General features: G+C 54.8%; 1 protein-coding gene across 12 annotated transcripts in view; it reads right to left on the reverse strand.

Annotated features, from left to right (window-relative positions):
• Nucleotides 1-25351, reverse strand: part of CHST15 (carbohydrate sulfotransferase 15) — an 81073-nt gene extending 55722 nt beyond the window's left edge. For 2 of the 12 annotated variants that reach the window (XM_047824483.1, XM_047824489.1), the window contains exon 1: nucleotides 25159-25351. The gene's annotated coding sequence lies outside the window, so the exon portion shown is untranslated. Of the gene's footprint in view, nucleotides 1-176; nucleotides 224-7093; nucleotides 7113-9290; nucleotides 9383-10929; nucleotides 11184-15203; nucleotides 15453-17263; nucleotides 20408-21808; nucleotides 22487-22588; nucleotides 23896-23965; nucleotides 24174-24455; nucleotides 24826-25158 lie in introns of those variants that run through there. The other 10 variants (XM_047824482.1, XM_047824484.1, XM_047824486.1 and 7 more) reach the window with 10 other exon arrangements.
• Between the last annotated feature and the right edge of the window lie 327 nt (nucleotides 25352-25678).

A 25678-nucleotide genomic window follows, 5' to 3' on the forward strand; every position in this document is an offset into this window, starting at 1 on the left:
GTGTGCCGGGCCCGTGTGTCAAGCCAGGGGCACAGCAATGAGCTAAAACGAGGCCCGTGCAATGGGCTCGCAGGCCGGTTGGGAGAGGCATCCAAAAGCCCACAAGGGAGAAAATGAGTCAGATGCGCTAGGTGCGGGGGTGAGAACGAGCTGGCGCCTGTCACAGCCCACCATACCTGCACAGGACTCCTGCAGGGGACTCCAGAAACAGAGGGGCCAAAGCCTGGCAGAAATGAAACCCGTTTCACTTTCCGGGACACGTCTCTGTAGCTTAGTGTTTGCAGTATTCTCTCCCTAGGGCGCTTGCTGGTACTTTCTTCCTAGGCGGGGGGGCGCATCAGAGCAGTGCCCATTTCCAAGGCAGCCCCAGGAGAGAAGCTGCAGGAAGGACAGGGCAGTGGGCAGCTCACTGAGGGCTTTCCCCTCCTCGACTGAGGTACCCTTGGGGCCACATGTAGGGCCAGGTGTGTGATCAGCCCCAAACCCCGCTTCCAGGTGAGCAAAACAACGTGGGGGACAGCGGGCAGCTCTCGCTTCCTCCAGCGACCTGGCTCTCTGGCTCTGCTCCCAGCAGGGAAGGGAGAATGGTCCCAACAGCATGTCCCACAGAGAGAGAGAAGGTGAGCCACGCGCCCGAGTTGAAATGTCCCAGATTGAGTTCATTCTCCCAGATTTCCGTCAACCTGATCTTCTCCGAAATATTACCATTTCGGCATGCGTTCAAGCATCCAAGGAATTAATATAATCGCCCGCATTATTTTTTTCAGACCGCGTCGTCAAAATCCACTGTGCATTTTACACTTCTAGCCCCTCCCAATCTGGATGCTAAATTTTCATCAGAAGTTCCTGATCCGTATGTAGATTTCATAAAATGTTTAAAAAGCAGAGTCAGTACTAGGAATTTATCCAAAGGATACAAAAATGCTGATTCAAAGGGGGCAAATGCACCCCAACGTTTATAGCGGTGCTATTGACAATAGTCAAATTATGGAAAGAGCCCAAATGTCCATCAATTGGCAAATGGATACAGATGTGAGATACACACACACACACACACACACACACACACTGGAATACTATTCAGCCATCAAATGAAATCTTGCCATTTACAACAACGTGGAAGGCACTAGAGTGTATTATGCTAAATGAAGTAAGTCAGAGAAAGACAATTAGACAGTATCAGATGATTTCACTAATATGTGGAATTTAAGAAACAAAACAGATGAACATAGGGGAAAACAAAGCAAAAATAAGATAAAAACAGAGAGGGAGACAAACCTAAGAGACTCTTTCCTTTTTTAATATGAGACTCGTTTTTTCTTATTTAAATTTAATATGAAATTTATTGTCAAATTGGTTTCCATGCAACACCCAGTGCTCATCCCAACAAGTGCCCTTCTCAATACCCATCACCCACCCACCCCTCCCTCCCACCCCCCATAAACCCTCAGTTTGTTCTCAGTTTTTAGGAGTCCCTAAGAGACTCTTAAATACAGAGAACAAACTCAGGGTTGCCAGAGGGGTGGTGGGAAGGGGGATGGGCATTAAGGAAGACACCTGTTGGGATGACCACTGGGTGTTCTCTGTAAGTGATGAATCACTAAGCCTACTCCTGAAATCATTATGACACTAACATATAGCTAATCTGGATTTAAATTTTAAAAATAAATGAATACAGTGCTCGCTTCGGCAGCACATATACTAAAAATAAATGAATACAATTAATTGTTAAAATAAATAAAAATAAAAAATAAAAAAAAGGAGAGCCACATGCCCAAGTTGCTCCAAACACTCTTAAAAGTTTTCCAATAGCTGAACCGAGTATCTTTTCAAATTGAAATTAATTAAAATTAAACTCAGCTCCTGGCAGGGGGGGGGGGGGGGAGGAGAGGGGGGGAGGGGGGGGAGGGGGGGAGGGGGCCAGGGGGTACCGGTCACATTTCACGTGCTCACTGACTACATGTGACTGGTGTAACCAAACGAGCAGAGCAGATACAGCGCCTCTCCGTGGTCACAGAAAGTTCTACTGCCCAGGGCCGCCCAGCATCCTGAGCTCCTTAACAGCAAGGTCTATTTCCTATTTCCTTCATTGCCCTCCTTACCCAGCCTCCCAGCAAAGGCACTGAGAAGTCACTGTTTCCCACAAGTGACTCACCTAGGGCACCAGATAAAAAACACAGCTGCCAGACCCTGCCCAGGATCTACTGAATCTACTGGGGACACGGGGAGGCAGGTGGGCAATCACACCAGGGGACTTTTACGCCTCAACCTAATGGCCAGAGTTTCCTTCCTTCCAAGTGTCCCTCATCCAGCCATCACCACTGTTGTAAGTTAGGAATTCACGGAGCCAGGGGGAGCAATCGCCTTGGAACTCAGCCGGGGCTGAGCTCCCCCCTGTGCTGGGGGAGAGTGACGGGTCCCCTCTCTCCTTCAGTGTTCAGTCAGTAACAAGAGACCAGCCCACCTGCATTCAGCATTCTTATCACCACCCAGGGACACCCCAGAAACACCAGCTGCCTCCTCCCACTCACTGCTGTGGTCCCCTGGTCACACTGAACAGCAGCCGTGAGGAAAGGAAGAGTCCCTTGCTTCCCTTGAACACGGAGCCGAAAGGTTCAGCTGGTCAAGCTGCACAAAAGAAGGGCTTGCACAGAACCAGTTGGTTCTGGGACGGCACTGATTTGCAAATAAAACCTTCCCAGACTGGAGCGCCTGGGCCGCCCAGTCGCTTGAGCGTCCGACTTGGGCTCGGGTCACGATCTCGAGGTCTGTGAGTTCGGGCCCCGCGTCGCGCTCTGTGCGGACGGCTCGGAGCCTGGAGCCTGCTTCGGATTCTGTGTCTCCCTCTCTCTCTGCCCCTCCCCCGCTTGCACTCTGTCTCTCTCTGTCTCTCAAAAAATAAATAAATAGGGGCGCCTGGGTGGCGCAGTCGGTTAAGCGTCCGACTTCAGCCAGGTCACGATCTTGCCAGGTCACGATCTTGCGGTCCGGGAGTTCGAGCCCCGCGTCGGGCTCTGGGCTGATGGCTCAGAGCCTGGAGCCTGTTTCCGATTCTGTGTCTCCCTCTCTCTCTGCCCCTCCCCCGTTCATGCTCTGTCTCTCTCTGTCCCAAAAATAAATAAACGTTGAAAAAAAAATTTTTTTAAATAAATAAATAAATAAATGTAAAAAAAATTAAAAAAAAAAAAAAAACCTTCCCAGATGAAGCCACGGAGTGGTGGCCACGCCCACTTGCACCCGGAGGAGAGAGGAATCCCAGGCTTCACTTGAATGCAAGCCGCCACCCAGAGGGTGATCGCTACAATGCTGGATTCTGTGCTCTTCCCCGAGACCCACAAATCCCCGCCCCCAAGTTCAGGTACAACGACAGTCTTCCAGTGACACCTGACTGCGAGATGCAAAACCCTAGTAGGGGCAGGAATGTCCTCCCGGGGCATCGTAGAGTCCTTCTCTCTAATGGTTCCTGGTTCATCCATGCAACACAAACCCTCAGAAGGGCCAGAAGTTATACCCCAGGGCTTTTCCATCTGGGGCAGGGGGCAAAGGGGGTGTCAGTCTCATGGTATGGTTTGTCCAGGCTCTTCCTTCAGGAATCTCCTCCGCTGCTGGTGGGAACTGTATCTGGTACAATTGTTTGGGAAACTGGCAGCATCTACAGGAGCCAAGCACACTCATTTCCAAAGACCAGCAGCTCGACTCCCAGGTACGTGCCCAACAGAACCGTGTCCAGAGGCTCATCAAAGATGCACTAGATGGAAAGCCATGAACCGGAAATTGTAGTGTCTGCCCACAGTCGACTGGGTAACTATAATTCAGCTGCGAAACAGAACCAGCTACAGCTCTAAGCAACACCAGGGAAGAATCTCACAAAGTGTTGGACACAAGAAACCAAAAAGAAAGGGACCACGCTGCACGGCTCTGTTTATGTCATGTACACAGAGGGGGGAAACCAACCAAGGCTGTGGAGGTCAGGAGGGGTTGACTAATGAGCAGAATGGAAACAAGGCGGGTGGGTAGGGGGGGCGGTGCCTGGGTGGCTCAGTCGATTAAGCGTCCAACTTCAGCTCAGGTCATGATCTCAGGGTTCACGGGTTGGAGCCCCGCGTCGGGCTCTGTGCTGACAGCTCAGGGCCTGGAGCCTGCTTCGGGTTCTGTGTCTCGCTCTCTCTCTGCTCTTCCCCCACTTGCACTCCACCTGTCTCCCTCTCTCTCAAAAATAAACATTAAAAAAAATTAGAAAAACAAAAAAAAGAGTGGAACCAGGGTTTCTGGGGTACTGTTCCTACACTTGACCTAGGTGCTGGTCGCACAGGTGAGTTGTGTCTGCAACAGCTATACGCATACACAAGGTGCTCTCTCTCTAATGGATGTTATACTCCAAGAAAAAAAAAAGTTCATACAAAAAGAAAGTTTGGAATGGGTGGTGCTAAGTTTCTGCCCCCGTAAGGAATCAAGAGGGGAGCAGAGGGCCCGCGGGCACTCTGACACCGCGCGAACGCACCAGTGCGGTCCAGCCCTCTTGCCTTGAAGGTGGATGTCCTCCCATCAGATGGGCGTCCGTTTCCTTTCAGGGGAGCCAAACTAAAGCCTCCCCTGCTTGTGCATTTCAGAATGGTTAACAGAGCTCGTAACCACCGAAGGCTGATTTTTATGACCCAGCTCAAAGTCCAGACGGCTAATGACCCCCAGTTGCCAGGCTTGATGGGTTTCCAGGGTCTCAACTGGCTCATCCAGGGTGAACGTGGCCAGGAGGCTGCAAGCCCTGGGCCCTCCTCGGCCACACTCAGGGCCTGCTCACCTGGGTGTCTGGGCCGGGCACCCTGGGCAGGGGTGAGGTCCGAGGTGGGGGCTTTAAAGGGTCTGGCTCGCGTATTCTTTCAGCCTCTTTCCATCGAGGGTTTCTGGGGGCAGAGGCTGCACGATCAACGGCGGGGCCAAGCCTTCCTGCTGCACCGCCAGGGAAGGGAATTCATCATTAGGTCCCTGATCTCTTACTGCGCCACCAAGGGGACCAGTACCCCAAGGTGGGGAAGACAGTGAGTCCCCACCTGTGGCCGTAGAGACTTTCCTCTCTGCAAGTTACTTCCAGACAATCCTTCTCAACTCTCCCAATGGAGGAAGAAAACAAATAGGCCCTCGGGAGCCCTCACTGTCTCCGAGGAAGCCCAGCTCCCCTCCAGGTGGAAGGCAGGAGGCACTAGGGGGCATGTGCCCCCCCCCCCCCCACCGCCGGGGCCACAGGGGTGCCAAGCTGGGGGGAGGGGTGGCGGCACAAACGGCGGCTGTCTCGGGAGCCTAGTCTCCAGGAACAAGGACTCCACACACTGTGAACCTTTTAGAGAGAAGCACAGGCCACAGCACCTCACTGGGGTGCGTGTGCCCCCGCCCTCAGGCTCCCCGGGCGCGCCCTGTCGCCTCGACAGGTGCAGACTCTGCCCCTCGGAGGCCTGCCCTCCCTCCCCTCGGGGCCCACAGCTGCCTTGTGCCCAGTCTCCTCCAGCTTCGTCCATCGTGATCTGGAAGTCTCCAACACCACCCCGCACCCTGGGCCCGACGGCTGGATACACCAAGCGTGCTCACACACTACTCCCCTGTGACACACTCATCACAACTGAAATTGAGTGACCATGTGACAAAGCGTTTATGTGTAGTCTGCCCACTAGACTCTAAGCTCTGAGTCTGCGGGGCCCGGACACGTCTCAGCCACCACTCACTCGCCAGCAGCCAGCGTTTACTTCGTCATCTGTGTCCTTCTGTGAGCTAGGGCTCGCACGGTGGGAACACCGGGGCGCCCCAAACGGCTGACTGTCCACGAATGTTCTTTCTCTCCCTCCCTGACATCTCCTGTGGCACAGCCGGGGGGGGGGGGGGGGGGGGGGGGCAAGTCCTGGAACCAAAATCTCAGCCCAGCCACTGCCAGCGGGGTGACCCAGGAACCTCTCTGAGCTGGATCTGTCCCTCTGTGAGACAAGTCATGTCACCTATCTCTCCGGGCCAAAGAGAAGATGAAGTGAGTTATGTCAAGGACTGACCACAATGTCTCCAACAGGACAGTCGGATTTTCTGCTAGCTTTGTAGTTTCTTTCCATTCGAGGCCACCGTCCAAGAACGCTGGCCCACAGGCCCAAGAGCAGCCTGGTGCATTCAGCCACTAAGATGCCACTAAGCGTGGCTGTGCTAAGTGTGGCGTGGGGCGCAGGGGGCGGGCCAGACGGACAAGGCCCCGGCCCTTTGGAGGTGCTGTGGTTTGCAGAGGGGAAGGACTGCTCTGGCACAGTCATGTTTCCATGCTGCTCTCCCTCTCACTTTTCACGCGCGCGTCAAGATGTTCCCCCAACGGCTTGAAAGCAGAAGTATTATTTAAGTCATCTCAGACTTCCACACCAGGTAATAAAAATATCGTGGGCTTTTCTCCTATTCTTTTCAAAATAAAAACAATGCTTGTGGAGGTCTTAACAGGGGAGAGCAATAAAACCAGCTTGTGCTCTGCACAGGAAGGTGCTGTGCTATTCTCGTTAATTACTAAAGCAGTGACGCACGGGGCCGAGCGCTCCCTTGAAGGCAGGGAGGAGTTCATTCCAGGCCACCAGGTGCGACTCGGGGTCTCGGGCTCAACAAGGGCAGCTGTGGCTTCCAGAAGGGATTCCTGCCCTGCCAGCTCTTCCCCAGCCAGGAGGCAGAAAGGACGGGTCTCTCTTTCCTGGAGCTCACAGCCCCGTTCAGACCCGTCACCTTGCAACAACGAAGGACAGCACAGCCCCGGCTGCTTTGAGCTCATGTCTCCAATGACCTCTGTACAAACCGAGGACAAAGAAGGGAAACCCAGCACGCGGTAACTCCCCCGGGGCCGAAGCTCCGAAGAGCTGACCTGGGCGGCCGTCCATTCATCCCTATTCTGAGCCGAGCACCGACCCCTGCGCTCCCTCCCAGTGGAAAATAACTTGAATCCTCATCCCAGAGCCGCAGTTCCAGTTTAAAACCTGAAAAGGCCAGGTTCTCATTTGCTGGAGCCTCCCCCCTCCTTGGCAGACAGCCCCCGATGGATGCTACTCCCCGCTTCTCTGGCTGGCTTCGAAGAGAGAAAGGTACCTACCCACTGAGCGCGCAAGTCCTGGCCCGCTGTGCTGGGAGAGAACAAAGACTTTGCACAAAGAAGAGAGTTAGTGCTTCTAAGCCCTGTGGCCACTCGCTTCGGGCGGGGGGGGGGGGGGGGGGGGGGGGGGGGCGGCTCCAGGCGCCAGAGTCTCCTGGAGAGGTGCACAGTGCCAAACCCCCTCCTCTGCACACTGGGAAATGACCAGAGTGACCCACACTGGCCCTGAAATCCTGGACTCTCTCCAGGGGCCTTCCACTCAGCGGTGGGGGGGGGGGGGGGGGGGGGGGGGGGGGGGGGGAAGAGCCCAAGCAGTGGATTCCAGAGATGAAAAGCTGCCCCTCTAGGGACTGAGACACAGGGCCACAGACGAATACACGTTATCCATTAAGGGGCGCCGGATAATCACCGTTTGTCAGCCTTTTATACTGTGCAGTGAAAAATTACCAGGATTTTAGCTTTAGACACACACACACACATACACAATCTAGAAGGGTTTTACATTCAGGTTTTCTCTTCTCTAAGCTGAGCTGTCTGACAGGGAGCTTCCTTAGAGGATTTTGATGCTTGTGCCTGTCCATTCTGAAGAGCACGGTGGTGGGTTTTTCCAGATCCCTGACACCTGGAACCCGAGAAAGCCACAGGAAATCCCACCAGCAGGCCAGGACGATCGCTCCGGGAGCCAACTCAGCTCAGCAAGTCTCTCCTGAGCGTGCACAGAACCCACCGAGGCGTTACAGCTGCAGCCCTGCCCTCCGGCCACTTACACTCGACTGTTCACGCCGGTTGCTATAAGTCAACTCGGTCTAGGATGAGCAGCACGTTAGATACCCAGGGCCGGCTCCACAGACTGCGACCCAGCCAGGCCCCCGGGGCCCCCGACGGGAAGGGCCCTGCACTTGGTTCAATGCTCTTGCAGCCCCGACCTGAAAGTCTCAGTAATCTTTCAGGAAGGGGCTCGCTGTTCATGTTGCGCTGGGCCCTCTAAATAAATCCTACGGCCGGTTGTGGAGGTACCTTACGAGTTACGTAATCGGGATTGAAAGAAAGAGAGATCACGCCCGAAGCGCTTCTCTTATTCCTGGGATCTGGGGCCGCTAAGGAGCAAATACCCAGAAAGGGCATCACGCCTCGGGTCTGAGCTCATCGTGGGCTTGCGCAGGGACGTTTCCGAGAGCGTTTCGGAACCAGAACGTTGCTTTCTGTACCAACGGTGACGTTAACACGAGCAGCTTCCGTGGGCTTCCGTGGGCCCGTTGATCCTAACTCTGACCTACAGCAGCATCTCCTCCGATGCAGCTTTGCCTGACGATTTAAACAGCAAGGGCCCTTCACTTATCACGCGAATGCGATTACACACTCTTCCCAGAGTCCAGCCACCGCGCGCCCTCAAGTGGAGGCCCCTTCTGTGAAATTCACGGCTGAAGCTGACACCCTTCTGGCCCCTTTAAGTGGGCAAATCTTTCCCTTAGTTGAGCGATGGGCTCCTTCCACAACCTGCAAAGAAGATAAGGCCCTCGGACGAGGGCCCTGCTCTGTTAGTTTTCACAGCCGTCTCCAGGACCGTGAGGCTTAAACACCACTTACAAACAAGCTTAATTTTAACCTTCCTTTGTGGAGAATGCAAAAATCAATTAAGTATCTGCTGATAATGCCCTCGTATCTCGTTTTGGTGGCATCTCACAATTAATGCTGCCCGTGAGGCCGACGCACCGAGCAGCCTCACACATGCCTTCTGGTTATTACGAGCGTCACTCTGACCCACAGCTGAGCGCAGGGGGCTCAGACACAGCCTGCTGCGTGGGGATTTTGAATTTTTAAGAAATCGGTCGGTAGATGGCTTAATTAAAACACACCGGAGCATAATTCAGTGGGAACTGAGGCTCCCATCAAACTAAAACAGGCAGCAGATATCTTCCCGACCCGCAAAGCACCTCCTGGTCTTTCACCAGGAAAACCAGCCGCGCTCACAAACGGAAGGGACATGGCGGCAGATCTTCTCAGCCAACCGCCTCACGTTGCAGTTGAGGAAAGAGGTTCGGAGAGGTCAAGGAAGCAGCCCCAACACACAGAGCGGTCAGGGAGAGCTGGGAGCACAAGGGTCAAGACCTGAACCAAGGAAGGCAGCCCTACGAGGTAAGGGCGCGCAACCTCTGAAGCAACACTGCCTGGGTTCAAATCCCACCCTGTCACTCACCAACTGCCAGAACGGGGGCAGGATGAACCTCTCGGGCCTCAGTTTTCACATCCGTTGAGTGGGAGTGTCAAGCGTGTCTATATCAAAGGTTGCTGAGAGTAAACAGAGTGCAGATAAACGTTAGCACGAGCGCCCAAAGGTTGGCTACGTTATCAGAACCCAAGCTTCCCGATTCCCTGTCCTGGGCGCCAATGCACTGCACTGTTCTTTACGGTTCCTTAGATCTGAGCATCTCTCAGATCTGGGAAAGAAAGTTGTCCATGTTCATGCACCAAGGCTGCAGGCCCACCGAGCACCACGTGGGTGCCTGGAAGATATGAAATGCACATATCGCGGGTCTTCCAGGATTGGTTGACCAGTGGAAATGAATTTTAATTGATGACAAATTGGAGGAGATCCAGAGACAATCTAAAACACAAACGACAGCACTGAAGTCTATGAAATTCTAAAGTGCTGTGGATCCCTCCATGTAACAAAATTAAGCGGCAACAGAACAGCGTCTGTAGTTTAGTAACAGTATTTTACCAACGTCAGGCTCCTGACTGTGATAATGTCCTACGGTTACGTAAGAAGTTATCGCTGTGGGAAGCTGGTTGAGGAGCACACGGGAACTTAGTACTATTTCTGCAGCTTCTTGGGGGTCTCAAATTATTTCACTGTTTTTCTTTTTAATTAATTTATTTTTGAGAGAGAGAGCACAGAAGGAGCAGACAGAATCTCAAGCAGGTTCCACACTGTCAGTGTGGAGCACGACATGGGGCTCGAACTCATGAACCCCGAGATCATGACCTGAGCCGAAGTCAGACGCTTAACTGACTCAGTCACCCAGGCGCCCCCGTCTCAAATTATTTCAAAATAAAAAGCGACAATGAAATCACAAGGCAACATCTAGGAATGCCAAAAGACTAAGGGATTCGTGGCAAGTTTTCAACAGGTCAACACAGGCACAGTTTCCAGGCAGGACAGCCCCACGCAAACTTGGGAGGAGATGCCGAGTGAACATCTGGAATGATTCTAAATCGAGCTCTACAGGAAAAAAAAAAAAAATTGTTTCTCTTTTGTTTTTCCATTTACTTAAACTCAGAGAAATCCATGTTCTGTCCATAGTTTAAAAACTAATCATAAACAATATAAAATGGGGCTGTACGTCACCATCGCTAACAATAAACATTTCTAGGGAAGCTTTGCAACATTATACCCTTAAGGATGTCCAGGGAGGGATGAGAGAGATTTGAAGCCTATGCAAATAAGTGATAGAAATAATCTGTGGAGGGGGCTGGAACACCAAATAGGGCATTCCCATTTGGGAACATGGGTTCCTACAGGATCTGGGGTGGGAAGGGATTTCGAGAAAGAGACATGAATGGCAGGTCCCTCAAGGAGCAAGGTTATAACAGATGATGGGAAGGAAGCTCTGGGAGTAGCACAGGGAGGGGGGCAGAGCCTCCATCTGAGAGAGTTAAGAGGAAGCCGAGTCGTGAGGGACTTGGTCAAGGCCAGGCAGGAAAGCAACACTCCAGGAAGAGGCCATGCCCGCACAGGAATCTGCTTTGCCCCACTTCCCCGCCAAAGGGTCCCCTCTCCCAGAAGCGGGCCGCTTGGAGCCGTCACAAATTCAAATCATCAGCCACACGCTCACCTTTGGGAACTCACGGCACTATTTCGGTCTTGTGTCGATGAGTGTGGGTTCAGCTGTCCACCCTGAGACTTTGCCCTCAAGCGTGTGTTTGCATAAAAATAACTTCTGCTCACAAGCCAAACCCTCAGGGAGAGGACAAGGAGGATGGGGGTTTCTCCTGGTCCCCCCCCCCCACTAGCCATTTGGACAAGTGTTGTGCGGCGAGCTGTAAATGGTAATTTGGAGGAAGACAGAAGCATGGACGTCAACCCAAGTGTGGTAGAAACCAGGTCCTCTGACCAGCTCTCCCATCCCATCAACTGGTCCCCGTTGGGGTCTTGTAACTTGCTGTTCCCTCTGCCTGGGACACTCTTCCGGAGCTTCAGGTGGTAGTGCCTTCTCATTCAAGGATCCGCCTACTTGTCACCTTCTCAGAAAATCCTTCCCCGATCACCCAGTCAGCCACTGCCCATCGCAGACACTTCTTACGATCTGTTCTGATACTTGGGAAACTGTCTACTCTCCATCTCTCCCCATGAGAGTTCCAGCACAGTGGCAGGCACAAAGTATTTCCTCCATCAGGAAAATGACTTTTAAGGGGAGCCTGCGTCAGAAGGGCTGGAGAAGCAGAAGGGTCAGGCTCCCAAATACTCTTCACCAATGGCGCTGAAGGATCGGGGGCAAATCATTTCACCCCCACGGGTCTCAGCCTCCCCGGCTACAAAAGGGCTGTGAGTAGGCTAGGAAAATGAACCAGCTGACCTGTAAGACCTTTGCTTTCCCACATGCTGGGTCAAGGTTTTCAATTATCCAATGTACTCTTGCCTTTCTTCCCTTCATCCATGTGTCCGTCCATCCATCCATCCATCCATCCATCCATCCATCCAATCATTCTTTGCCACGGGCTAGACCCTGGGAATATAACCTTGAGTAAGACACAATTCTGGTCTTAGCAGAATAAATAACCTCTACCAGCAGATGGAAAGGAAGTAATTCCTGCACAACCAGCTAAGTGCCAAAGGAGATTCTCAGATCGCTGGCTGGGCCGCCGTGGAGATGGTGCCGGGGCAGTTCCCAGAGAAGGAAAACAGACCCACGATCCCACAGATGCAGCAGAGTGATGGAAAATGTACAATAATCACATCCAAGGAATCCGGTCCAGAAACACAAAGAGAGTCACAGTCCAGGTCCCAACACAGACTGGGGACAAAAAAGGCTCATTCCTGAGGATCGCGGTCCCCCTGTTGGCCTTGGAAGGATTGTAATTCTCCCTTGAAGAATGATTATAATCACTGCCGATTCCATCAATGGTTCTCAGCTAAAGAGCTTAACATGTGCCTACACACGCAGGTGCACGGGCACACGCACAGCTGTCCAGGGCCCACCCCCCAAAGACATGACGAAGGACTGGAGTAGGTGTATTTCTTTCGAAAAGCTCCATGGGAGTTCCAACGCAGCACCCTGATTTACAGCCAGAGAGCTTCCTGCAAAGTTTACTTCTCACTACAATTGTAGAAGTGCATTACAACGTCAATGACAACGAGGTGCATCCGTGGGGATCTTGACAGATGGGACTTCCTGAAGCATCCAGAACATCCCGGCCATAAAACACTTCCATCTACTGCATCAGAATTTAAATGGCACCTGAAAACAAGTGCATGAGAAGCTAGAATGGGGACACGGCTCAGCACTTCAGGAGGAACCCCCAGCCACGCAAGCCGCCCGCCCCAGGAGGTGCCCCCGCCGGGCCGCCCAGGTCCGCCAATGCTCTGGGCCAACATAATGCTTCAAAAACAACTTCATAATGTACCCTGAAGTCACAGCCACAGCCCCTTGTTTATGGGCTCAGCCAGATCAGATAAAATTTCATTCTCTGAATTGGTTCCTAATTTAATTATTCCCCGGATAAGCGTTGGCCTCCTGTGGCCGCAGGGAGAAAGAACGAGAAGGCGCTGGCGCCACAAGCCGTAGCTCTTGTTTGGCAGCTGGTGGCGGACCAGCCACTCTCCGGCCTCCATCAGGTCAGAGGGGGTTACAACAGCGGGCTCGGGCAAGGTGGTCACCAACCTCCCACCCCACGTCAGTCAAGAGGGTGACTGGGTGTTACGAAGAGCTTAGGAAGAACATTCAGGACAACTGAAACCAGGGCTGAGTCCTGGCTCCGTGTGACCTCTTGGGGCCTCAGTTTCCCCATCTACAAAATGGAGCCAGACTATGATCCCCTGAAGGCCCTTCCTAGCTCTAATAAATTCTGACAATTCAGATGGGAAACAGAAACCCATCTGAGAATTAAGCCTTCCCTAGGGCCAGGAAAAGAGCATGTTAAAAAAATAAATGAATCTTATTATTAAGAGCAAGTAAAAATATCTCATAAACCATAACCCTAGAAATGGAAACACGTGTCCACACAAAAACTTGTACATGAATGTTTATAGCAGATTACCAAGACTCCAAAGTCGGAGACAACCCAAAAGTCTATAAAATGTGATCCACCCATCCAATGGAACACGATTTGGCCATCAAAAGGAATGTCATACTGGTACATTCTACAACATGGGTCAACTGTAAAACCATGATGCTGAGTGCAAGCCAGGTACAGAAAAACCCGAAAAACAAAAACAAAACAAAAAACAAAAAAGCGCACACACACACACACACACACACACACACACACACACGTATTATTTATACGATTCCAGTCATACACAAGTCCAGAGCAGAAAAACTGATAGAGACAGAAGATGCCTCACTGCTTAGGACTGGGGGATCGGGGGGCTGTGCATGAGGGAAGTGGGGGCTGACCGCGAATGGGCAAAGGCTCTCTTTCTGAGATGATGGAATGTTCTCAAATTGAATGTGGTGCTGGCTGCACAGATCTGTAAATACACTCAAAACTACTGAATCATATGTTTTAAATGGATGGATTTAATTTAAATGTGTGGTATGTGAGCGGACTGTATCTCAAGTAAGCTGTTTGAAAAGGGAAGAGGTTAGGAGCGCCTGGGTGGCTCAGTCGGTTGGGCGTCCGACTTCGGCTTGGGTCGTGATCTCGCGGTTTGTGAGTTTGAGCCCCGCGTCGGGCTCTGTGCAGACAGCTCGGAGCCCGGAGCCTGTGCCGCCCTCTCTCTCTGCCCCTCCCCCCCTCACACTCTGACTCTCTCTCCTTCAAAAATAAATAAACATTAAAAAAATTTTTTAAAAACTAATAATAAGGGAATAGGTTGAATGGACCAAAAAAAGCAGCCTGTTGCATAATTTTTAAAAATCAATTCGATGAGAACTTTGTAAGCTAAGTATACCTGCACACATATACATATACACACATCCACACGCGTGCACACACACCTCCCCAAACAGTTCTATAGCTTCAGGGCTGGTCCAAGAGGCACAAGGCTGATTTTCAGTGGGCAAATCTTCTTCCACAATCCAAAAAAACCGCTGACTCAGACGTGGGCAGGCCTGCATTTTTCTACTGATTTGTTTCAGTTTTAACAGCCGAAAGCAATTTTCCTTTCTACCCCTAATGGCAACCGAGATTTCATCTAATTTTCAATACCCCATTTTACTACATCATTAATGCATCAATTACAATGCAAATTTTGTCCAAGGCAAAGGATCCCTGGATTTTGCAACAGTCGACCCGTGGGCGAATGATTTTTTTTTATTTTATTCTATTTTATTTTTGCCTGGAAGGTGCTTCTGGCGAGGAGGTCTCATTTGCTAAGTGCCCATTGTCTTCTGCACACCTTTCCACATCTAATTTCTCACAGAGACTGCCAGAGCGAGTACAAATAGCTTTTCAAAGTTAGGACGACACAAATGTCAGGCTGCTCCCACTCTCATTAATCAGAGCGTCCCTTCAGCCTCTTATTTATTCCGACTGATAACTTGCTTAGGCAAGTTCAGCATGTCCTAAAAGCAGCTATTTCCTCTGACTCTCAGGACAGTGCACTTGGATCGCTGGCCCAATCCGGGGTCGCACAGGGCCCTTCTGGATCAGACAATCTTTTATTAAGAACTGTGACGGGGAACGAGGTGGGGTCGCATCACCGTGGGCTGGGCTAAAGATGATCACGGAAAAGGCAACCGTGAGTTTCTCGCACTTCAAGAACACCCAGACACCCAGGAAGTGGTCCTTCCTAAACGCTCACCATTTCTGAGGCAGGACAATGTTTCTTTCAGATAAGGAACGTTCACTGATGGGTCAAAGTAAGAACCAAACATGGAAAGTTCCACGCTTAACACTGGATGGCCCATCAGGGCAGTGCTGGAGCTAGCATCCCAGCTCTCCATACCTCTCTCCTCACACCGTCTCCCTGCCTCGCTTCCTCTCCCACGTGCGGCTCAGCATCCCTGGAGCCCAAGGAAGGAAAAGTTCCCAAGCAGAGGGAGGCCTGACACTCCTTCGGTCAAGATGCTCTTTTCAAGATGGCGATGGGGAGGGCCAGAGGGTTCCTGCTGCCTCAACCGAGTCCGGTCCTGACGTAACAGCGCGCAGCGTCCGAGGAGGAGCTGGTCCCAACCAAGGGGAGGATCCTGGGTAGCTGGGAAGCAGGGACAAGTGGGCCCTGGTACCAGAGAACCAGGGGCCAGAGGTGGGGTCCCCCAGGCCCTGCCAGGAACCCCCGTGTCCCCTTCTCCTCTGCCCTCCACCCTGTGATGATGGAGAGTTTGCCGGGGGGTTGGGGACAAGCCTAGATTTGGGGCTGGCTGACAGATCACCCAGGTTGGCTGTCCCCAATAGGCCGGCTGACTTCCACTTCTCCATTTGTTGAGTCACTTGGAGACAGGGTTTCCATCTGGGACTGCCACCCTCCAACACACACACACACACACACACACACACACACCACTGGAAGCAGAGGTCCTAGCCCAGCACAACTGCAGCCCCCCACCTCTCACTCTGGAGAAGAGGGCGGAGACCAGCTAAGCGGTAAAACTCCGTCTCCGCCAAATGTCTGACAAAGCAGGGCTGTTCTCTGGAAAATGAAAAGGCTAACCCGTCCCCAAGAATCTCACGGAGGATGACATCCCACAGAGGCCTTCGGAGTTCAACCATGAACCGGAAATGAGAACGTCCTGCCCCCCGCCTCCTCCAGACCACAGAACGGACCCCAAACGCCCATTCTTCTCCACATCTTCCTAGAGCAACAATAATTCTGAAATCAATGTCTGGTTACGTGGCCCAGAGATGAGCCAGCTGTGGTCCATCCCCTACCTGGGATGTCCAGGAAACTGAGGTCAGAGGAGCCACACAATCCCACGGGACCGGGGCCCAAATCTGGCCATCCTCAGAGTGGCTGCTGCTTACCAGAACATGATCCGGAATGCACACTGGGAGGCACAAACACTCAGCCCAGACTCCCCAAGGCAACCCCGCTCTTTGGTAATCCTGGAGATCCCTTACGTGCACAAGCAAATATGGTTGTGTGTGTGTGTACATTTGGAAGACTCTTTATATAAACAGGTTCACAAATCAGAGGAAATAATCCTCTGTAGACCAATAGTCTGATTTGGGGTTTGGAAATTATGGCCGCAATAAATACACGCCAGGATATACTTTATATTTTTAATGCAAATATTTACATTCCAAACAAAGGCGCCTGGAATTTAAAGACAAGCCATTATGCCAGCTATAAGAAACACTAACAGCCCCCACATTTCTTCCCTGAGTAGATGGCTCCTGTTTATATTTCTGAAACACCAACCAAATTTCCATAACATTTCCCCCCAAGGCTCTCAAGACACATACACACACACAAAGCTGTTTAGTGGCCCCAAACCCTAATGCCAGGAAATCCAAGGTTATTGCATGAGGCTCTTGACTCCTTCAAAAATTTAGTGGCGAGCGTTAACTCCTGTACCGGGGCACCAAATCGGGGACTCTTTTCTACCTTCCGGGTGCACACCCAGAGGCCCGCGTAAGATCCGTAACGGTCCCGGAGAAATGGGTTTTTGAAAGAATCGTTTTCATTAGTTCAATAAACGGCAAGCCTCCCCCGACTCTTTGCGGGCCTAGTTGTAAGCGGGTCCCCTAGAAACCTTCCTCAACCTTGAGAGGCTCCCCGGGCTAGGGAAAGCAGACGGCACTCAGGAAACTGGAAGATGATGCAAGGTGAGACAGGTTCAAGGTGGAGTTCGAAGCAGAACACGGAAGGTCAGAAGAGGAAAGTAACGCTTGGACGGGGAACAAAGGGGCTCAGGGGAGATGTGGCAGAGACGATACGAGTTACTGGCCGAGGTTTCCTGAAGGTGGCGAGGGGGCCCCACGGGAGCGGGGGGGGGGGGGGGGGGGGCGGGGGACCAAGGGGAGGCAGACGCGGTTCTCCCGGCCAGGCTCATGGTCAGCACATACATCCACTCCTTGTGAACTGCCTCACGGTTTAGAACGCAGCCTCGGGGTCCACGGCTAATCATTTACTCACTGTGGCGATCACTCCCACGCTCTGTAGATACAAGTAGCCAACAAGGCCTTGCTGCCTAACTTCAATGCCCCCCTGCCCTAATGGACACCATCTGTCAGCCCCCACCAAGGGCCAGGCCCCGGGCTCCACACTGACTACTGGATGTCAGCAAGGGACTCGTCTTGCTCGCTCCTGACGTCTCCTCCCACATGCACGGCACTCGGCCTGTGTGTCTGCAGCCGGTGGTATCTACACTATCCCAGGAGCGTGGAACAAGGATCTGGATGTGAGTGACCCAGTCCTGCCTTTTCTCACCCAGAGCAGACCTGCCACCCCACCAGCTGCCCGGGGAGGTGGGGGCTGCCCCCGGGGCAGCTGCAACTTCCCCATTCTGCCTATGACTTGGTGGGGGGGGGGGCGCCCTCAGTTCGGGACTACGATGCCCCCCATGCCCGCCAGCTCAGCCACATTCTCCAACGTAGGCTTCAGTCGAGGACAGATGCCACATTTTTATCTCCACTCATCTCTCTCTCTCTCTCTCTCTCTCTCTCTCTCTCGGTTCAGAAGCTGTCCAGGAAGAGGGGCTCAATTTGGGGAGCTCCCTGGAGCCCTAAATTGTGCTACTTCTAATACTCAAAACACAATACAAAGTAGAAATCATTAACCCCCTTTACCAAAGACAAAATTGAGGCAGAAGAAGGGGAGGCCAGTCGCTCAAGGTTACGGTAAAGGAGCAAAGAAACAAAGGATGGGGCGCCTGGGTGGCTCATTCAGTTGAGCCTCTGACTTCAGCTCAGGTCACAATCTCATGGTTCCTGACTTCTAGCCCCGTATGGGGCTTGCTATTGACAGCATAGAGCCTGCTTCGGATCCTCTGTCCCTGCCCCCCTCTCCAAAATAAATAAACATTAGAAAGAAAAAAAAGAAACACAGGAGGGACTCCCACCCTGGTCAGCATGGTGCCAGGCTCACCCACCCCCTGTGCTGCCCCGCCAAGGGTCTCTAAGGGACTCAACACCCAGGCTAAAAGAACGTCTGCATGGAGGCACCAAACATCTGATTCGCTGCAAATGTGAAGGGGCTGAAGTTCACTTCCATCAGCGTGTGTGAGTAAACAGGTGTCACGAGGGGCAGACAGAGCTCCTCGGCCCCTTCCATCGAGGGCATGAGACAGGAATGCACTTCTGCAGACCTCTCAGACTCTGGGATGCAGGTTCCAACCTGAGAGCAAAGACGCCCCAGGCCCTCGGGGCGGGTCCCCGCAAGGGCACAGCAGAGCAGGACAGAAGTTCCCCCGTGACCCGGGGCTGCCCTGGCAGGGACAGAATCACCACCCCTCACGGTCTTCCCCTCCTGCTCCAGACCACCACTGTCTTTTCCACCCCAGGGAGCAGACGAATCAAAAGGAGGGTATCCCATTTCAAGAGAAAATGTAAAAAGACCAGGTTCCAGCACAATGTAGGAAAAAATAATTATGCCTGGTCTGCATCTAATTATTTGCCCATGTTGGGGTAGTTTCCAGGCACCTGGGTGACTAGGCTGCCTGCTTCAATATTTTCACCACAAACACAATTCTGGAAAGTGTCCAAGTTTCCATTATAATGACACCCTCTACTCCTGATGATCTGCCAACCTCCCTTTCTTCCGAGAGCCGAAAGGCCGGGGCCAGGACGAGTTCTAGAAACATAAAATAGGTGTCAGGGGGAGCCCTGGGCCAGCAACGAGGCCCCTGCCAGCCTGCTCAGGACTCTTGGAAGCTTACGGTGGGGCTCAAGATGTAACATCCGAAAGCAAGCTGTCCCCGCACGTCTCCGGCGAGCGCTGCCTGATCTGCCCTCTGCTTCATTGTGACAAGTGGGGAACACAGCCGAACTGACCCACGGCCTCCCCACGGTGTCCGGTGAAAGGGTCACAAAGTGACCGTTTACCCGGCCCCTGCTCACACACACACACACACACACACACACACACACACACACACAAAGAAACAGGCCCGAGAGGTAAAGCAGCCAGCCAAAGAAAACCTGAACAGGAACTACAGGATCTAAGGTGTCCTGGGGCTCCTGGCCTTACGAGGTGCGAAGGCAGAATCTGTTGAAATCGTGCGCCCCCTTCTGAAATACACACACCGACCATCTTCATCAAAAGTCGTCCACGCAATTTCCGGGCGTTCAGAGGCGTCCTCTGTCCTTGGTTATGAGCTCCAGCACTCAAGAGTATACAAGAGTGCTTCCTTCCTGTGCACCAGGCCCTGCTCCGAGCACCTGGCAGGTGTCGACTCACGTATGAGACAGCGGCCCGAAGTCACTCCAGACCACTGCGACCTCAGAGCCGCTAACCATGTCCTTCCTGCCAGCGGTGTTACATAACCAACTTGTGCAAGCTTTGCCTTGCCCACTAATTGGGTGCTGCCCTGGCTGTGTGCTTCCCCCCCTCCCCGCCCCCCAGCCCCAACCCAGCGCACTTGGCCCTGGGCCCACACCTGGGGCGATGCATCAATGCCTCCCATCATCGCCGCCGAAACGCCTGAGGTTCCTCACACCCCTTTGGAAGCCAGCAGAGACTGAAACCCTGCTTTCCAGGGCCACCTCCCCCTAACGTAGCACTTGCTGATTCACACCCACCTTCCCCTTCTGGGGAAGCCACAGTTTTTACCCTGTACCCTGTCTTCTTTCCCTCCAGACCCCGCTGTCGTTCCTCATCCTTCCTCCTGGACACCTGGGTGGCTGAAAGCTCGGTCTGTGTGATCTCAAGCAGCCTCCCCCCGCCCTCTAATAGAGACAAAGGGGGACACCTGTCCGACCTGCCTGGCACAGGGCCAGCTGGGAACCAGTGGGGACCCAGCCAGTGACAGCTGTTGTGACCAAATGTCCGCCTCCCCAGCCCCCATATGTTAAAAAAAAAAAACAAAAAAAAAAACTGTACTGGCCCAAATCAACACAAAGCCTTTACTTTTCTTCCTAGCTACCTAGACGGGATAGACTAACTAGATAACTGCCACCTTTAAGCTTGTTTTATGCTGTGAAAACATGGGTCATCTTCTCCGGCTTTATTGTAAAGGAGGAGCATCTCGGGAAGGAAATCAGACCTCCGCACTGGAGAACAATAAAGAAATACATTGTGCACGTCAAAACACTCGGTGTCTCCCGATACCCGCTCGGCTAAGCGAGAACACGATCTCCTGGCTCACGTGACAGGCACAAAATCACCCACGGAAGTAACTGAATATACTCCCCGGCATCCCAACAGACAGACTGGAAGGGAAGACAGGCGGCATGATTCTGAACAATGACTGAAAGCATCACTTGCCAAACGACATACTGCTGGAGAGATGCCCGCCAGCTGACTGCTCACTTAAGTGACACTCCCATGCCAGCTACCACTGTTAAGTTTTATTTATTTATTTGAGAGAGACAGAGACGGCACGAGTCGGGGAGGGGCAGAGAGGGAGAGAGAGAATCCCAAGCAGGCTCCACGCTGCCAGCACAGAGCCCGGCGCGGGGCTCGCTCCATCCCACCAACTGCAAGATCATGACCCAAGCAGAAACCAGGAGTCCGAGGGGCACCTGGGGGGCTCAGCCGGTTAAGCGTCTGACTCCTGATTTCAGCTCAGGTCGCGATCTCACGGTTCGTGAGCGGGAGCCCTGCGTGGGGGAGCTCTGCACTCATGGGGTGGAGCCTGAGATTCTCTCTCCCTCTCTCTCTGACTCTCCCCTGCTCATGCTGGCTCTCTCTCTCTCTCTCTCTCTCTCTCAAAATAAATAAAAAAAAAAAAATGAAAGGAAAAGAAAAGAAACCAGGAGTCAGACGCTTAACTGGCTGAGCCACCCAACTTTTAAAGGTAGTGTCTGCTTTTAGAATTTAAGAACATTCCCGTCTCTGACACATGGTTCCAAATTGTATCTTTGCAATCCTGGACCTAGAGGCACTAGGAAGGGGATGGGGTCCAAACATACTGACAGGAAAAGCGAGAGCTGCCAACCACAGAGAGCGCGTGTTCTGGGGGTTTCCGAGAGGCTCCAGCCCCGCATGGTGGGATATAAGGGCAGGCCCAGGAGATACAGATCAGGGGCAGGGGCTGACTCCCCACTTTCAGGCTTTCAACTGCTGTGAGCCTCGATTTCCACATCTGTCAAAGGAGACTCCTCCCCCAACAACCCACCCCTTCCAGCACTGTTCTGGCCCTACTGTCCTTCCCAGCTGGAGGTCTGTCCATCCGGTACAGGCATTTCTGTCTGCCCCCCCCCCTTTCTGTAAGGGCTGGGGCTGTGCCCGTCTCACCACCGTAGCACCCCCAGATGCTCCACCCTGGGATCTATTTGGTAAATGAAATCATATAAAAAGTCTTAGTAGCGTCACTTTCCACGTGATGGGTCTCCATCAGGTAGCTACTGATTGAGTGTGTGACACACACGTGTGTGACAGAACCTGGCACATGGCGCTTAGTCCCTGGGCCCTTGGGGAAGCGGGGGGGGGGGGTGAGCCACAAGTCTTACCATGTATCACATCTCCCTGATGGTAGGACACGGGGCCAGATGTCAAACTTCAGACCTCCTGGCAATACAACCACCCCAACCTTTTACTCCACTTCTAGAATGAGAACCCACACTTGAAGGTCCACGCTTGAGAATTCTCCTGAAAACAAACAAGACCCGCCAAGTCTGTTTCTTTCCAACTGGCCGAGGCCGAGTGAAAGCTGCCCCCTATAGGTGGGGCATGGTTCACCCATTCAGGGCAGCCCCAGAATCTCCCTCCTCTCCTCCCCCTGCACTTGCAAGGGCGATTTCCAGCTCGGTCCTGCATGGCCTTGGACAACCACAATCTAATCACAGCCCAGACTAATCTAAAGCTTCTGATAGTGCAGGTTCAAAGGGCCTGAGGTTCCTGTGGCCCAGCTGGTTAACCTGGAGTTTCTTTTACACTCTTCTCCAAACACCAAATAAACACAATCCACTTCCCAACCTCTCCCAACCTTTCCTGCAAACACTGCCTCTTCCAGATGCAGGGATTAATCTTCTCTCTTTCTGGCAGGTAGAAAACCGAATGCCTGGCCTCTCCTGGCCAGGGGCAGCAGCAACAGAGGAGAGAAAGGTACAGAAAGAGAAGCCTGCACAGAAGCCACAGCGACGGTGCTGGCATCCCTGGCCGAGACCGTGGTTCGGGCACCACAAGCTCTAGTCATCAAAGAAAAGCAAGGCATACCTGTACCCCACTGTGGGCAGACCTGCCCCCTCCCCCTGCCCTGGCCATCCTCCCCCCACCCCTGCTCCCCATACCTGGATGAATTCATGGTGCTTGCTTCACCCACAAGCCAGCTCACTGCAGTCATGCATTGATCAGAAAAGACAGACGCTGTTGAATTTCCTTCCCGGGAGCCTAGAGACGGTTCTCCTGGGGACCTTGAAGGGAAGCCCAGACCCGCAGCTCTACTTCTGGCTCAAACCCACGCTGAGAGGGAGACCATGGCAAGCAGCCTCACCTTGCTGGCTCAGCCTCCTCGTCCAGGACGAGGCAAAAAGAACATTTTCCTGCCAATCTTCCAGGAGTATTGTAGAGAAAAACTTATTTGATAAAAACCACCTAATTAAAAGATATTTTTGTGCACACGCTATTTTAAGCAAAAGCATGTATGACTCCAATGTGTTTAGGTAGCAATCAAAACATCCCGGTTCAACATTCAGTTTGTAAAACCCCTAAGTGCCACGTTCTGTAAGGGAGGATTCCTGATTTTCCAAGGGATGGGGGGGGGGGGGGGGCAGGAAGGCTGGGATGGAGAGCGGGGTGGGAAGGTCCTAGAGGAACTTCGGGCAAATCTCCAAACCCGGGTTTCCTCCGGGGCCCCGCAGGCGTGCACATGCCCTCAAGGTGCCTTTCTGCTCCGTGGGCTGGCTGCCCTCATGGCAACTGCCCCTGATAAAGAGGGGCTGGGGGGCACTACGGAGGAGCCCAGAAGCGGAGCCCCCCCCCCCCCCCCCCCCCCGCTCCGCTTCACTGAACGCCGCGCCAAATCCCTTCCCGGGGCGTCCTGGGGCTTCCTGAGAACACAACTTCATCCCCCAAACTCCGCGCCATCAACTCACCCGGTGTGAACACGCGGGGGACGGGGCAAACGGGGGGCCCCCGGAGAGCTAGCCTCAGCCCCAGCCTCGCCGCCTGCTTCTCGAGCCTCCCTACGCGAGGCGCAGACGTCCAGCCGCCAGCAGCCGGCAACCGAGCCCCCGCCTCCTGTGTCTCCGCCGGCCTCTCCAGCCGCCAGGGCCACGCCAGGGCGCGGGGCGGGCGGGCAACGTGGGCACCAGGACCGCGACGGGGCGGCCAGGCAGCCGCGCCCAGGACCCAGGCGGCTCCGAATCCCAAACACACACGCACACACGCGCGCGCACGCCGGCCAATCCATTCGCCCGGAGGAGTCGGAAGGCGCTTTCCCAGCTCTTCATTCATTCCCCAAAGGCGAGGTTCCTTCACCCGGCCGCCTCCATCCCGCCCTCCCAGGGGGCTCCGAGAGGGCCCACTGCGCCACGCGTCCTCTCCACCTGCACCCGCACCCGCACCCCAACGCCCTGGCGCTCCCGCACGATCGCCGCCGCCGCCCCGGCTCCCCCACGGCTTCGGCGCCCCGCAGCCCCCGCTCCCCGCCGCCGCGCCGCTCAGACCTGCCGCGCTCGGCTCGCCGCGCCCAGCCGGCCGGGGCCGCCGCCGCCGCCGCCGAGAAGCGCCGGCAACTCCCGAGTCCCGCCGCCTCCCGAGCCACGGCCGGCAGCCGGGAGGGGGCAGGGGGCGGAGGGCCGAGAGGAAGGAGGAGGGGGCGGGGAGCAAAAGTTCAGGCCGCTCCGGGCCCGGCCGCGCCCCCGTCTCCTCCCACGCCCGCCCCCGCGGTGTCCCCCGCCGGACCGGGTCCCACAGGCGTGGGTGCCTGGGGACCCCCCTCCCCCGCCGCGTCCTCCCGCCTCCTCGGCCCAAAGCACCCGTGGCACCGGAGCGGGAGGTCCGGGGGTGGCTGCCAGCCAGGGTCGGGGAGAGAGAGAGGCGGCTGCCCACTTACCTGCCCCGGGCTGCGCCTGGAAACTTCCCCGAAGTGCGCGGGGGAGCCGAGCATCTGGCTGGGGGAATTCCCGCCCCCCTCCCCCGACCACCACCACCCACCCGGCGCGCGCTCACACGGTGAAAGCACCGGTCTGTCTGTCGGTCGGTCCGTCCGTCCTCCGCCTGCAGCTTCCAGAGCGGGGCGGCGCGGGGGCGCCCCGACTCCGACTCCCGGGGCCGTTCTTCTGGGCAGCCGGCCCGTGCGTGCCCCGCGGCGTGCGCCCCCCGCCGGCCTCCGGCCGTCTGCAGCGCCGCCACCCCTTCGCCTCGTCCCCTGTCCCCGAGCTCCGGCTGCATTCTCTCGAGCCAAGGAGGGGGCACGCGAGTCCCGGCGCCACCGCCGCCGCCGCCGCCGCCGGCAGCCCTTCCCGCGGGGTCGCCGGCGCGCGGGGTGCCCGGAGGCGGCCGGGACCGGCGGCGAGGGGACGCCCCCGCTGATGTCCGCGGGGGGGGAGGGCGGGGGGGGCTTCGGGAGACTGGGCCGAGGGGCACGGGGCTCAAACCTGCCTCGGCTCGGCGCGCTCGCAAGTTCATTGTCTGCCTGGGCCGCCGCCGCCGCCGCCGCCGCCGCCGCGCCGGGAGCGCCGCGGGGAGTGAGGCTGCGCGCAGCCTCCGCCGGCCCGGACTCCCTACGCCCAGCCCCGCCGCCGCCCGCGCCGCCCGGCCGGAACGCGGAGGGGCGCCGGAACCCGGAGCTCCGAGCCAGACCTCCGCCCGCCGCTCCTCGTCGCCCCCACCCCCGCGCCTGGCACCCAACTTGTACCTGAGAAGCCGGAGTCCAGCCCCGGAGCCTCTGCGGCTCGGGCTCCGCGGGAGCGCGCCCAGCCCGGCGCCTCGAGCCCCGCATCCAGGGCGCGTCAACCTGACTCCCCGAGCGCAGGGAGGAAAAGTTTGGGAGTGACGTGCAGATGGCGAATGAAACCTCCGAAGAGAACCCTCCCCCCGCCCCATGTCGCGCTGACACAGCTCGAGTCTGGAATGTGAGATCAAGGCGTGTGCGCCGCGCGGTGGGTTTGGTCCCCGCCCCCTCCCCTTCCGAGTAAACACGGTTTGTGTGATGCGGTGATTCCAAATAGAAAGCAAACCGAAACCCCTGAAGTCGGCCCGCGACGCTCTGCCAGAGACATTTTTAACGAACTTGGCGGTCTGCAGCCAGCCCATACATTGATATGCAAGGCCACGGCGCTGGTGGGTTCTGCGCCGTCTGTTGTATTTTTGCAGCCCGCGAAGCCTCTCCCGGGCTCTTTGGCCCAGCCTGTTTGCTTCTACCGGGAGGGAAGGCT

Source organism: Prionailurus viverrinus, chromosome D2, assembly GCF_022837055.1.
Source record: "Prionailurus viverrinus isolate Anna chromosome D2, UM_Priviv_1.0, whole genome shotgun sequence".
NCBI lineage: Eukaryota > Metazoa > Chordata > Mammalia > Carnivora > Felidae > Prionailurus > Prionailurus viverrinus.